Consider the following 14,360-nt stretch of genomic DNA (forward strand, 5'->3'; position numbering starts at 1 on the left):
TAGCACAAAGAAATCTGGATAGCAGTGTTAAATCTTTTTCAGTTCTAAACTCGATTTCCAGGCTTGCCCACAAAAGGCTAATTAAACCATAATACGACAGTGAAATTTTGCATATTAAAAAAATGAAAACAATATCATAAAGTCACCTTTTCCTTTTTTTATTGTCAAAAAATATATTTAAAGCCATCTCAAAACACTGTAACAGACACACAGTAACTTCTGAATATCTTCCCGCAGAGTTATGAAGATTAGTGATAACCTATAAAATCTCCAGGGATAAAGCCTGGTTTATTGCAGTAAGTTCCTAAATGAGCTATGTAGAATCACCTAAAACCCCCTCTAATCTGATCTCCACACCGTAGCCAGCATGGTCTTTTCTACAAGCAAGTCTGATCAGTATCCTCTCCCCCACTTCATGGATTAAAGTCTTAATTATTTCTCACCACTCTTAGAAGACTAACAGCAGACAAAGCCCTGTGCAGCCTGGGCCTCTGCCTTGTTCTCCAGCTTCATTCTGTAGTGTGCACTTCTTGCAGGAGTACCCCTGACTCACTGATCTTCCTCTCAGGCCTACCAGGCTCTTTCCTGTCTCTGGCCCCAGTACCTGTATTGCTCCCTCAGTCCAGAAAACACCCTCTCCTCTTCAACTAATCAACTCTCTTACTCATGCTTCAGATCTCACATCAAGTATATATGTACGTGTGTATGCATATATGTATGTATTTATTTAACAAATTCTTAAACAGAGTTTACGATATGTTAGGCACTATCCTAAGCATGCTACAAATTACCTCATTTAATATTTGTATTAAATACAAACACAATCCTAAAGCTTAAGGTGCTATTATCCCCATTTAACAGATGAGAAACTGAAGCACAGAGAGTTTAAATTACTTGTCCGAAGTCATGCAGCTAGCTACTAGTAGAAAGGAAAGCCTCCCTTGACCTACTTACTACCTGGGCAAATCTTTCCTGACTAGGTCAAATTTTCATTGTTAGTTCTTATATCTCTGATTTTCTCCTTTTTAGCACTTATCACAGTTGTAATAGTATACTTATGTGATTATCAATGTCCACCTTCCCTTCTAGAATGTACCATGAGGTTTGGCACTTGGTAAACTTTTGCTCAACATTACATATTCAATGGTTAGCACAGTACCTGGCACATAATACTCATATGTATTCACGTATTTTCTCATTAAACTTTTTGAGACAATTGTGATTTCTCATGCAGTTGTACTAAATAATACAGAGAACCTGTACCCTTTACTCAGAAACCAACGGTAACTTGTAAAACTCTATAGTATAATAGCACAATCAGGATACTGATACTGATACAGTCAAGACACAGGACATTCCCATTACCACGAGGATTCCTCCTGCTGCCCTTTCATAGCCACGCTCACCTTCTTCCTGCGCCCTTCAACCACATTTCCTTAACCCCTGGCAACGCATAATCTGTTTTCTATTTCTATAAATACGCCAGTTGAAGAATGTCACATAAATGGAATCATAAAGTATATTAATTTATAGGATTAGCTCTTTGCACTCAGTATAATTCTCTAGAGATTTATCCAGGTTTTTTGTATTTATCAATAGTTGTTTCTGTTCTGATACTGCTGAGTAGTATTCCATGATATGGATGTACCAGAGTTCGTTTAACTATTCACCCAATGAAGAACATCTACCTCTTTTCTAGGCTTTGGCTATCATGAAAAAAACTGCTATAAATATCCATTTACAGTTCTTTGGGGTTTTTTGTGAACTTAAGTCTACATTTCTCTAAGATAAAAATCAAGGAGTGCAATACATGGGTCATCTGGTAACTGCATGTTTAGGTTTTTAAGAAACTGCCAGTTTTACATTCCCATTTACATTCCAACAATGTCCAGTCTCTCCATATCCTTACCAGCACTCAGCATAGTCATTAGTTTTTATTTTAGCCATTCTGAGAGGTGTGTGGCAATGTCTCATTGTTTTAATTTGCATTTCCCTAACGGTTAATGATATTGAACATCTTTTCATTTGCTTATTGGCTATCTTTATAATCTCTTCAGTGAAATGACTGTATCTCTTCTGCCCATTTTCTAACTGGACCGCTTTTTTACTTCTATTTCATATTTTAGGACATATAGTCTAGATACTAGTACTTTATCAGATATGTGGTTTGTAAATATTTTCTCCCATTCTGTAGCTTCCTTTTAACAGGGTCTATCACACAGCAAAAATATTTAATTTTGATAAAGTTCAATTGATCAATTATACTTTTATGGACTATACTTTTGGGGTCAAATCTAAAAAACCCACCTCCCAAAGATTTTCCTCTAAATTTTTTTCCAAAAGTTTCATAGTTTTACATTTTGCATTTAAGTCTGTGATCCATTTTGAGTGAATTTTTGTATAAGGTGTAAAACTGGCTGAGGTTGTTTTCTTGGGTGGGGGGGAGCTCTGCCAAAAATTAGTTGGGCATATTTGCCAGGGTCTATTTCAGAATTCTATTCTGTTTATCCATGTGTCTGTACTATACCTACAGCAATACCACACTCTTGATTACTGTAGCTCTATACTAAGTTTTGAAATGGAATAGATTGATTTCTCACACTTTATTCCTATTGTTTCAAAACTGTTTTAGCTATTCTAGTTCCTTTGCTTTTCTGGGTCCTTTAATATTTATAATAAGAATGAGTAAGAAATACATGGTTCATCTCTATTTGGATGTTGTATGGGAATTCAAATTCTAAACTGAATAAACATTTGCCCCCAACTCACTTGTGCTCCTATTCTCGTTATGTGAATTTCCAGGATCACCATCTACCGAGTAGCCAAAGTTAGTTTTCAGAATCACTTATTAATTTATTCAATAAGCATTTATGGAGCACCTAGCATGTACCAGGCACAAAGCCAGGTGCTGAGGTAATGAATAACATGGTCCCTATTCCCAAGGCCGTGAAAGTGAAAGACATATATACTACAGTATGGTGTAAGTAAGTCTCACAAGAGAGGTATACATACAGACAGGTATTTGATGACATTGGAAAAAATAAACATACTGCCTTACTGCCTGGGAGTCTGTGAACATTTAGTAACAGAGGAAGGTTTTTGCTGAGTAACAAATAATTAGAATTGGTTAATCAGGCAAACTGAGGTGAAAAGTCAATAAAGGCAAAAAAAATGCAAAAACACAGCAGCATAGTAACAGAATCTTCTTGGGTAGCTTATGGAAGAGGTAGGGGACTACAGATTAGTGGAGAGGTGAATAAAGGCAAGATCAAGGAAGGAGGGACTCGTATGTCATGTTAAGAAACTTATTTATATGCATGGGAAGCCATTAAGAGTTTAGGAGAGAAACCACGATCAGACATGAATTTTCACAGGCCAATGCAGCACTGTGGAATGCAGATTAGAAAGGCAAGAGACTGAAAAACTTAAAGACAGGGAGAGGAGATAGGTGACCCTTATCCAATTAATCCAATTAATAGACCCTTGAACAGTTCTAAATATCAGACAGTGAAGGCATACTGAGCCTAAGACAGAGCAATACGGAAGAGTAGGAGTTTTGAGAAATATTTAAGAGGATGTGGTAACTCAGAAAATGTGGGGAAGGGTGAAGAAATCTAAAATAACCTCCTAAATTTCTGACTTGACTAATTAGTTCAGAACAGTTGGAGGAAACACATTTTAGTCTCCTACAGCGTACAGCACTCAAGACCAGAGTGGCTTTCCAACTGTAGAATTATACATCCAGGCTTTAGTCCTATTCAAGGCCAGACTACAATGAAGGGAATGTACCTCCCTTCAGTACACCAACCTAGCCACCAAAAGGCATGGAGATTGAGCAGCAGAAACAGGAAAACCCTGGAAATGGCCTGAGGTAATGCACTAATTTTTCACAGCTCCCAACAAAGTTTTGCCTCTCTCATAAAGAAGACTGTTTAGGGCTGAGGACCATGGCTAAGTGTCAAAGATGAGTCTGTCAGCTATCTGGTTGGCCAATAAGCTGACAGAAAAGTAGGAACAACCTAAGTAAAAGAAGCAATGAAAATCCCAAATGTTAGCAACTCGAGAGATAGACAAAAGTCTCAAGGACAATGATGGCAGGGAAGTGAAACTGACTGATCTAACCCTTTGAATGTACGGAGAATTTTCATATAAATATGTCAAGAACTGTATGAGTATGTGCTTCCATAAGCTACCCACGCACAAAGATTAAAATGTGACAATAAATTTCAACATGATCATTTATTCATTTACTAATATTTATAGAGTAGTTACTAATGTGCAAAAAATTGTACAAAATATAAATACCATTTTTATTGATTAATGGCATCATACTGGTATAGGACTAACAGCTTTCAGTACACTTCAGTATAAATCACTTTATATATACTGTCGTTAAGAGATGTAATACTTTTCTATAAATTACTAAATATTCATATAATAAAAGGCAATACATGACAGATATCACAGAAGATACAAGAACTCTTATAAGAGCTCAGAGAAAAGACCACATCCCACTCTAATTGATTATGAGAAACCTTCTTTGGAGAAAGACACACTTGAGCTGAATCTTCAAAATTAAATGGGATTTTCTGGGGCAGAGATGAGACAAGAGGTAACTGAAGCAAAAGTATTGTCATAAATCAAGCTATGGAGCCAAGAAGACAAGAAATACATCTGGAGATGAGTGAATATGTGCACAGAACCCACGTCCAGTAGAAAGGTTCCATGGTCAAACTAGCATGAGTAATAAAGCACACCTCTGTCTACAACTATAATGGAAAATAAATAGCATAAGAAAGGTTCTTGAAAAATCCTGTAGTAAACATTAACTAAACAAAATTTATGAAAAGCTTCTCAAATTTGTTTCACCAGGGAATGACCCCTCCATCCCACATAACGCCATGAAACAGATTGGCACATGACAGTAGTAAGAAAGAATTTATTCTGATACAAATTGTCAACTCATATAAGATACGACAATAATGAAACTGATTTCTCCCAAAAGTAATATCACTTGATATTTTATCATACTGTTCATTAAGTTAGCTGCCATATCCAAATTACTACGCCTTATATATTTTTCTTCAAAAAAGTATAAAATGGATAACCTGATAAAGGAAATAGCTGTCTACTCTGAAGAAAATTTCCTAGATTCATAAAAACTTTTAGAGCTAGTCAAGAGTTAAATGGTAGATGATTTTAAAACACACACACACACAGAGACTCAGATTGTAACAAGGGAGAAAGGTAAACAATATCCATCAAAAAGGTCCTGTGGAAGACTTAAACTTTGAAAATCAAATAATTTTCATGATTTTACAAAACAAACTGTTCAACTACTTCCCATAAGGACACAAAATATATTTATTTAACTTGGTTCCAGTCAAAGTCGCAGATCAAATCTCTTTATATTTCAGTAATGCAAACGGGCAGTTTCCCCACATGGGTTCATCTTCCATTTTACAATTACCTAAGGAATATTCGTCTTCAAGAATCAAAATAAATCATAACCATAATGCTTATATACGTATGTGAATGTGACTATGAAAAAACACCCCCCAAAAAGCTTATTAGAGTAGTAGGATAAGAGTTTTAAAGAAAAAAAAGACATTCCCTAGTTTCTGTAATTTTATGATACTTTTATAATTTAAAAATATATGAATCTATGGTGCCATCCCTCTCATCTTATCTTTTCTTTTAGCATTCTGACTAGTTCTACTTGCAATATAGTGCAGCCACTGAGAGCAAGAGCTCAGAAATCATACTGCCAGGTGTTAGTCCCAGTTCGAACACACGGAGACATCCCGCAAGTTAATTAAATCTTCTATGCTTCAGTTTCCACATGTATAATGGGAAAATTCATGAAGTTGGTGTGAGAATTGAGATAATCCACAAAAAACCCACAGAAAAGATTATGAATCATAGCATTCACTCAATAAATATTAACACTTATTATGTCATAGATACCGGGGGTGCCAATGTATACAAGTGGACACTTTGGTCAACGTTGTTCAAGCAGTAGTTCGCCGTAATCAGAAGTGTCTGGACGCTGATGATAACTACTTTGAGCACCTCTTGTAATTGCAGAAGTCAAATGTGACTTGTATTCATCTTTCGTTATCTGTATATATTAAGTATTATAATTTTAATACAGTTTTCCTTTCTTAAAATGTGCATACATTTTTTTGGCACCCTCTGCTCACAAGTTTGACTAGAAACTTAGCTGAAAGTTCTACAAAGTAGTGATAGTGGCCAAACCCCACAGGATATTGCTTTGATATCTGACCCACCACAGAGATCAAACCTAGCTTACTGAGCGGTCCAAAGATTATTGCCAATATGTCACAACAGGAAACGGAAAGCTTATCACCAACATGACGTGGAAAATAGCCAATTTACTAACATAAAATCATAACCTGTTTCTCTGAACTGTATATATGCAAAACCTGGTTAAATATTTACATTCCTAATGAGCTACATATGATTGAAAACACATGCCAACTCACAATTTCCAAGTAAAGATGGGGGTACTAAACATTCATACTCACCTCTTAAAATAAGTTGACCTGTTTTTCAAGTAAAGAATCAAAAAGTCTTTAAGTTACTAGACATGAGCTGCTCACATCATAAGATAGATAAATGTAGACTCACTAAGCTGTACATCTGAAACTAATATAACATTGTGCATCACCTATAAAAAAATAAAAGTCTTTGAAGAGTATGGGAGGTAGAGTGTGGAGTAAGATGAAATTTGTCATATATTCTGCCAAAAGTGGCTGTACTTATTAACCAGAGGTCATAAAAGCATATTCAATTTGAGAAATTATCTGTAGGTCACAAACCTGGTTTTTTTTAGCTATTCTATGCAATCAGCAGCAGCACCTCTTAAGGTGAAAACCAACAATATATAGATTAGCGTTTTAACTCCTATATGTACTCAAGCCACACATGTAGGTAGTATTTTGTAGTTACTCACAAAAGGCACTCAAAACTGACATCAGTTAAATTACTTCCATACCGAAATAAGAAAAAAAAATCTTCTAAATTAACTATTTGGGGATGAAAACAAAAGCACTTCTGGAAAGAGTCAACAATCGACGCCACAAGCCACAATGATGCGGAATTGCAAAGTTCCAAAAAAGTTTATAGGTTGCAGAACTGAACTTTTGAATCACGAAAAAAAAATTGGTATGGTCACTATTATCATAATTATGCATAATGTACATGTAATTATCTTCTATGTGCTCCAGCTTTAAAATGCTACACAAATAAAGGATATCATAGACCCAAGTTAATTTCCGAGGTTGTAAGGGAGCTTCTGGTCCAAGTTTTAGGTCAAAACACACACGTAACGTATACACATAAACGGTCCTGATATACATACACATAAGTCTAAATTAGAGAGACAAAGACTCAATATTTACTGTAAACGTGGGCAAATGTAGCGCAAGTAAAACCCACTCTGTGGGTTGAATTTTAATCTTTTCCCGAAACCTACTTCCATTCTACTCTAAGGTCCTTCGACGGTTCCTGAGTAGGTGAAAACTTAAAGACTGTTCGAGGGTCTCTACCTCATCGGGGCGAATCTGACATCACGTAGGTAAATCTGTTGGAAGATAATGAAGGTGCCCCGGTGCCCTGGCCTGGCATCCGTGCTGACCCGAAGCCCGTGAACGTGACAGCTAACGAAGCTCCACTCATAGGATGCAACTCACCTTGCGGCTCAGAGGCATAGCAAAACCGGTGGCTGTTTTCTGCGCTGCCTTTGGATTCTGCATCTGTTGCAAACCTAAAAACCTAGCTACCCCGGGGGCTCTACCAGAAGCAGCCTGACCCACAACGGAGACGATCGCAATTTAAAAGACACCTGGCGTTTTCTACTGAAGAGGTTACGGACTTTTGCCAGGTGGCACTTTTTGGGTCCTCCTTCAAACACCGGAGCAGCATTAAACCCGCTTGTGTTGGGCCCTAAAGTCAACCCGCTTCTACTCAAAACGGAAACTAAATTATCTCCAACCTCACTTCCTTCTGAAAAGACTAAAACCGATCCGGGCTCTAACTAGGGAATGAAGTAGAATGGCTTTCAACCCACCACACCCTTCTTCCTCATCACGCAGCCCAATTCCGGCAGCGGGCGAACTTGGACTACGGAAAAACAAGCTGTAGGTTCCGGACCAGACCCACCCGGACCCACGGAAGAGGAAGAAAAACAGCTGGAAACCGGAGTCCGACAGGTGCACCGACGCGTGACGTCACCGCGTAGACGTGAACGGCCGTTCAGCGTCGGGGCGCCCCGACCCCTCCTCCTCGGGCCGCGTCGGTGCCTATTGGGCAATGTGCAAACAGTGGGCGGGCCGGGACCGAAGCACCGGGAGGAGGAGCCGGGCGAGCTGGCCGGCCCTGGGGGCCGCGCTGGGTGTGAAGCCCTTCCTGCGGATGGGCCAGCGTCACTCTCTGCCGTTTGCCACTCTGCTGACCTCGCGAAAGGACAGGAGGCGGCCGCGTCGGGGTAAGCCGTCTCAGAAGGCCGCAGGTGCGCGCCGCCCCTTTCGTCATCGCGAAGCTCCACTTCCACGTTGGCCACACGAGACGGCCTCTGGGAGCAGCGCGCGAGACGCCGGCGACCATCAGTGCCGAATGGGAAAAGCAAAAGCGGCCGTCCAGGAGCGCTAGTCACTGAAACTTAGATCCAGAAAATTTGTGGGCCTTTGAATTGAGCCCAGCACCCAGTTCTACCTGTGCTTATAGGTCGCCGGCAGAGGAGGCAATGCGGTCACCGCGCCTTTTATGTGCCTAACACACAGAACGAAAACCGATAAACCGAATTCAGCCATTACACATTTTCAAAAACAATGCTTGGAAACTATTTTGGAGGAAATATATAATATAAAAATGTATGTGTTTAAACTCTAAATTCAATTGACTCATAACAGCTGAAGGGTTTTGATGGTGGGCATGACAAGATCAGTCACCTACATTCAAAATGCTACGTTTGCTGCGTCTATATGTGGGTGTGTGATTTTTTTTTCCCCTGCAGCATGTGAAAGAAGGATGCAGACACACTTTACCCCTAGATACTTTAACATGTTTCCCCGAAAATCAGACCTAGCCAGACAATCAGCTCTTGGGCATCTTTTGGAGCAAAAATATAAGACCCCGTCTTATTTTACTATAGTAAAATAATATACTATATTACATAATATAAGACCGGGTCTTAAATATTAATTTTTGCTCCAAAAGAGCAAAAATGAGAGCTGATTGGCTAGGTCTTATTTTCGGGGAAACATGGTATCTACTAAGAATAACAACCTCTCCAACACAATCAGAATACCATCATCACCTGTGAGATTAAAGAACCAAGCTATCTGCTCCCGACACTCCCAAAATACCATGATTGGACAGGCATAAGGTAACAATGGTAGGTATTCCAGTTCAAAAAGTAGAAGAAAGGGAGATAGGAGGCACTGTTTTCAAATGCCCAGTCACCTACCACAGGTGATGAGAGTGCCCCTTACTTCCCCATTGCAGGTTTTTTATTTGTGTTTAGAAAAGGAAATCCCCTTTGTAATACCCTCACCCAAGAGGGTTTTATGCCTTAGGACGCTTGAGTACCAGCTTTCTCAGCTCGTTTTATCTCCACCAGCTGACAACCTCACAGACTCACGTCACCCATTCACATTTACTTCCTGATTCAGTGCCAGCACGAACATATGAATCAGAAGGTTTCTCTCAGTATTAACTATTTCAGAACCCTCTTTACCCTTCCCTGTCACTAGGCCTTGCATCAAGTTACAGGTTTTTGCAGTAGATTTCCTTAATTCTGAATCTCAGGTTAGGCCACTTAAACAAGCAGGCAAAAAACATCAAAAGTTCTAGCTATTTAATCCTGAAGCAATGAACTCTAATCACCCAACATGTGCAGTAATCAGAGGGCCATTCAAATGATCTTTGCAGGATTAAGAAATTCAGCTACTTGCAATCAAACAAACTATGCCCCACTAATGAGTGTTCTAGAAATTGTTAATCTGGTTTATTTCGAAAGCCTAAAGATTAAAAAGTCTTCTAAGGACATATTTTAGAACCTGCCAAAATTAGAGATTCTCAGTGTCAGGAAAGTTTACACTCAAGGAGAGACATTGTTTTGAGTGCAAAGAGTTGGAAATTATAGGATATCAGGCAAAAGAGTTTCACTGTTAATTCTTTATAACATGCAGTGCCACATAATACCCAGATATCACCTGCTTTGTGTTGTGGGAGAAATTACCTGGATGCAATGATACCCTCCAAATATACTACCAGGCGAACTATCCCAGAGGTCATAGAAAAAAAGGGCTAACACACCTTTAGAAGCAAGAGGGGATGAAAATTAACACTTATGATAGGGTGCAAATGAGATGGGGAAAACCCATGAATGGAAACCTGTGGTTATGAAATGTTTATATGCTGTGTCACTCTTTTTGGCATATTAGCCTTCCTGTTGATGGTATGGTAATTAGACCACAATTGAGGTTTGATCAAGGGTCCAAAGATGGAAGGTGCCTAAGCCAGTGACACACTCTGGCTCTCTTGGAGAGGTGCAGAGGCAAGAAGGTCTGTCCACATCAGTAGCTTGCCAGTTAACCTGATGAACAGATAAAGGTTTTCTACTTCTTGTGTAGGACATGTTAAATACAGTATGAGTGTCACCACTGGGTGGCAGAATTAAAACTTGAGAACGTTGACTCAAGAATACGTCATGAAGATATATATATATGGCAGGTTATAATATGCTATTTTACAGAATTGGCAAAATAAGTTAAAACAAAACAAAGAAGCACTGGGAATCATATTCAGTTTCTGCTAGATTCTTACTCCCTGGCTCCAGTCAAGTAGCTATGTTTCCTTTTAAGTAAAATCCTTGGAGATAGAATTATTACCCATAACAACTTAAAAGTATATTAAAAAAACAGTTCTAGAGGGCCGGCCCAGTGGCTCAGGCAGTTGGAGCTCCATGCTTCTAACTCCGAAGGCTGCCTGTTCAATTCCCACATGGGCCAGTGGGTTCTGTGGGCTCCGCCCCCTGCAACCAGCAATGGCAACTGGACCTGGAGCTGAGCTGCGCCCTCCACAACTAAGACTAAAAGGACAACTTAAAGCTGAACGGCACCCTCCACAACTAAGATTGAAAGGACAACAACTTGACTTGGAAAAAGGTCCTGGAAGTAGTACACACTGTTCTCCAATAAAGTTCGGTTCCCCTTCCCCAATAAAAAAATAATAGTAAAACAAAAATCTTTAAAAAAAAGTAATTAGAAAAAAACACAGTTCTACAGAAAGGGAAATGAACAAGGCTATATAGGTCTGTTTCATGTTTTGGTGAGTTGTTTCAGATAAAGAACTTTGATTTTATTGTTGCGTTTCCTACACAGTGGCAAAAGGGAGTGAAAGGGATTAAGATGTTCTATTAGGAAACATTGAAATTAGGAAATTAGGAAAATTCTATTATGAAATTATATAGGAAAATAGTGATATGGTTCTAGTCTAGAATTTCAAAATTCTATTATGAAATTAGGAAATTAGGAAAATAGTGATATGGTTCTAGTCTAGAATTTCCTCCTGATTCCGCAAGCATCAGAGTAGTTGAAAATGAACTTTTCTTGTCCTTTACTTTTTTCTCCCCCCCCCCTTTCTTCTGCCTCCACCCTTCATTCCGGTTCAAGCCGTTGTTTCTCAGTCTAGTTGTGTAGGACACAACTCCCTGACCCATGTTGGTATTATGCGACTTGCGCTTCCCCAGGGTCATCGGTGCAGCACAAGCAGCACACAGCAGCACACAGCAGCACACAGCAGCTCACGCCAACCTCTGGCTGTTCACAGCAGTCCAGGTCCAGGCAGAACTGTTTACAATCTTAGCTGTAGAGGGCACAGCTCACTGGCCCACGTGGGAATCGAACCAGCGACCTCCGCGTTAGGAGCATGGCACTCCAACCACCTGAACCACCAGGCTGGCCCTACTTTTTTCTCTAAGAAAGAATATGAAATTATCGTGAGTAGATTTGCACCCCTGATTATATCTGAAGCCTTTGACATTGCAAACAATCTTCCAGTTTCATGTGATTCTGTACTACTAAACTTTTATCTAAGTAAGTCTCCTTGGAACTTGATATACTGTGAGCTATTTCAAAAGTACATCCTCAGTTCAATCTGATGATGTGATTCCTTCCTCAGGCTCTGCACAGTTAAGGGCTCAATGTTTGTTTTATTCTTCCTACAAGTAGATTACGATCTTCAGATAGCTGATAATTCTATGAGCTCTTGCAGGTGACACAACCCAGAAAGCTGGAAACTCAAGAACTGATTAGATAACTTTTATCTTTGCATATTGAGCTAGGCCTACCTGATTAATATCCAGAAATTCAGCAGGCTGCTACTGAAAGTCCAAGCTATATATAGCTAACTAATGGTTAGGTCAAACTATGTAAGGCTTCATAGGAAATGGCTTTTAGGAAATGGCTTAAAAATAAAAATTCCTCTTTTATAATATAGAAAGAGCCCTAAATTCAAAGACACTTTTTCTCTCTCTCTTGGATGTGAATATTACATGTCTGCGAGAGATCTAGATTTTAAAGAATGCATTTCCTCATACTTAAGGATTTGAGGCCTTCTTTTCTTCAATCACAAAAGATTGCTTATATGTCAAGATAACTTGATCAAAAGCATACACTGACACAAACATGTAGTCTTTTAATAACTTCACAAAGGGAAAATGTTCAGTGTAAGTCTACTACCAACTGTTTGCTCTAATTTGTTGTCTTCTAATTTGTTTTAGCTTGTTGCCTGCTTTCTGGAAAGAATGAATAACAATACTCATGCCTTGAATATGTCTGTCTCCATCATCTAGCATAGTGCTCAATCCATTGTGAATAAATGACAATATATTTCTGAAAAATCTCTAGTAGAAGACCACTTTAGTAACATAGCTAGTCCCTTTTCACTTGCTTTATTATCACTATTAATAAAGATTTAAGGAATCTTTATTTTTTCTACCATAAAATAAGCCCACAAGTACAACTTTATAACCATCTTTAGTATACAAGCATACAAATTGTTATAATTTTAAAAATTAATTTAGCATTGGTGTTTCTTTTTCAAAATGGAATATTGTTATGGTATTTCTTGATTATTAAAACAAACTTTATTTTTAATTGTCAAATGAGCAAAAGACCAATAGGTAAATGGAAGAGAAATCCATAAATAGATACAAATATAAGTAGTAAACTTAGTACGTAATAAAGTTTACATTTAAAATCAATGGAAAAGGAAATCACATTTAGTAAATGATTCTGGTGTAACTAGTTTTCCTCCAAAATAATATAAAGCTTGTCTCTTTGTGTTAATCATATACAAAAATAAATATAAAATAAGAAATTTATAAAAAATATAAAAATAAATTTCAAATGCATTAAACTTACTAAACAATTAAAACACAAGACCATTGAGATTATTTGGGTAACTTTGGGGGTGAAGGAATATTTGCTTGGCAAAATGTGAAACCTAAATGACAAAGAAAAAGACTGCCAGATTTGACCACATACAAATTTACAAATTTCTGCATGGCCAAAGATACCATAGAAAGTATCAAAATACTAGTGTGTGACAGCCAGAAAACATTTGTTCCACAATATGACAAAGAGTTCATTTCCATATGTTACAAATAGCACCTACAAATTGATAAAAAGACAGTCAAATAGAAAAGGTGCAAGAGATATAAAAGGACACTGAGGAGGAAATTAAAACATTTTGCAAAATTAAAAAAGAAACATCTAGTGGTGGTGGAAAGAGACACTTTTTGTAGAAAGCTATTGGGAGTGTGTATTTCTTAAACTTCTGAAAAGTAATCCAGGGTGTAGTAGATCATCTACAAATACAGCCACTATTGATTCCTCACCTCCTGGTAAATCTTGCCTGGCCTTGAGCCTTATTTTCACCAAGAATGTGGCAGAAGTGACACCATACCTATTCCTGGCCTCGTCTTTAAAAAGACTGGCACCTTCCTTATTTGAAGCCAGCTTTTATGAAAGGGGTCTGAAAAATCTGAGACCATAATATTGTGAGCAAAATAAGCTACCCAAGTGGAGAGAGAGAGAGTTGTGGAGGAGTACCGAGGCACCAGACATGTGAGTGAAGCTTCTTGGACCATCCAGTCTAGCATAGTTGCCAGCTGAATGAAGCTAAGTGAGAGAGCCCAGCCAAAGCCATGTAGGACAGAAGAACCACCCAGCAGAACCCTTCCTGATTTCCTGGGCACAAAAGTGTGAGAAATAATAAATCATTGTTTTAAACCACTAAGTTTTAGGGTGGTTTGTCACACAGTAATATGT

At 38.4% G+C, this 14,360-nt stretch overlaps 1 protein-coding gene across 8 annotated transcripts in view; it reads right to left on the reverse strand.

Annotated features, from left to right (window-relative positions):
• The window catches only part of CLCN3 (chloride voltage-gated channel 3), an 82,497-nt gene that overhangs the window by 66,150 nt on the left and 1,987 nt on the right, over positions 1 to 14,360 (reverse strand). For 2 of the 8 annotated variants that reach the window (XM_081075462.1, XM_081075456.1), the window contains exon 1: positions 7,716 to 8,267. The exons of 2 other annotated variants lie outside the window; for them this stretch is intronic. The gene's annotated coding sequence lies outside the window, so the exon portion shown is untranslated. Of the gene's footprint in view, positions 1 to 7,715; positions 8,268 to 14,360 lie in introns of those variants that run through there. 4 more of the 8 variants (XM_081075463.1, XM_081075465.1, XM_081075458.1 and 1 more) reach the window with 4 other exon arrangements.

This window comes from Rhinolophus hipposideros, assembly GCF_964194185.1.
Source record: "Rhinolophus hipposideros genome assembly, chromosome: 16".
Taxonomy (NCBI): domain Eukaryota; kingdom Metazoa; phylum Chordata; class Mammalia; order Chiroptera; family Rhinolophidae; genus Rhinolophus; species Rhinolophus hipposideros.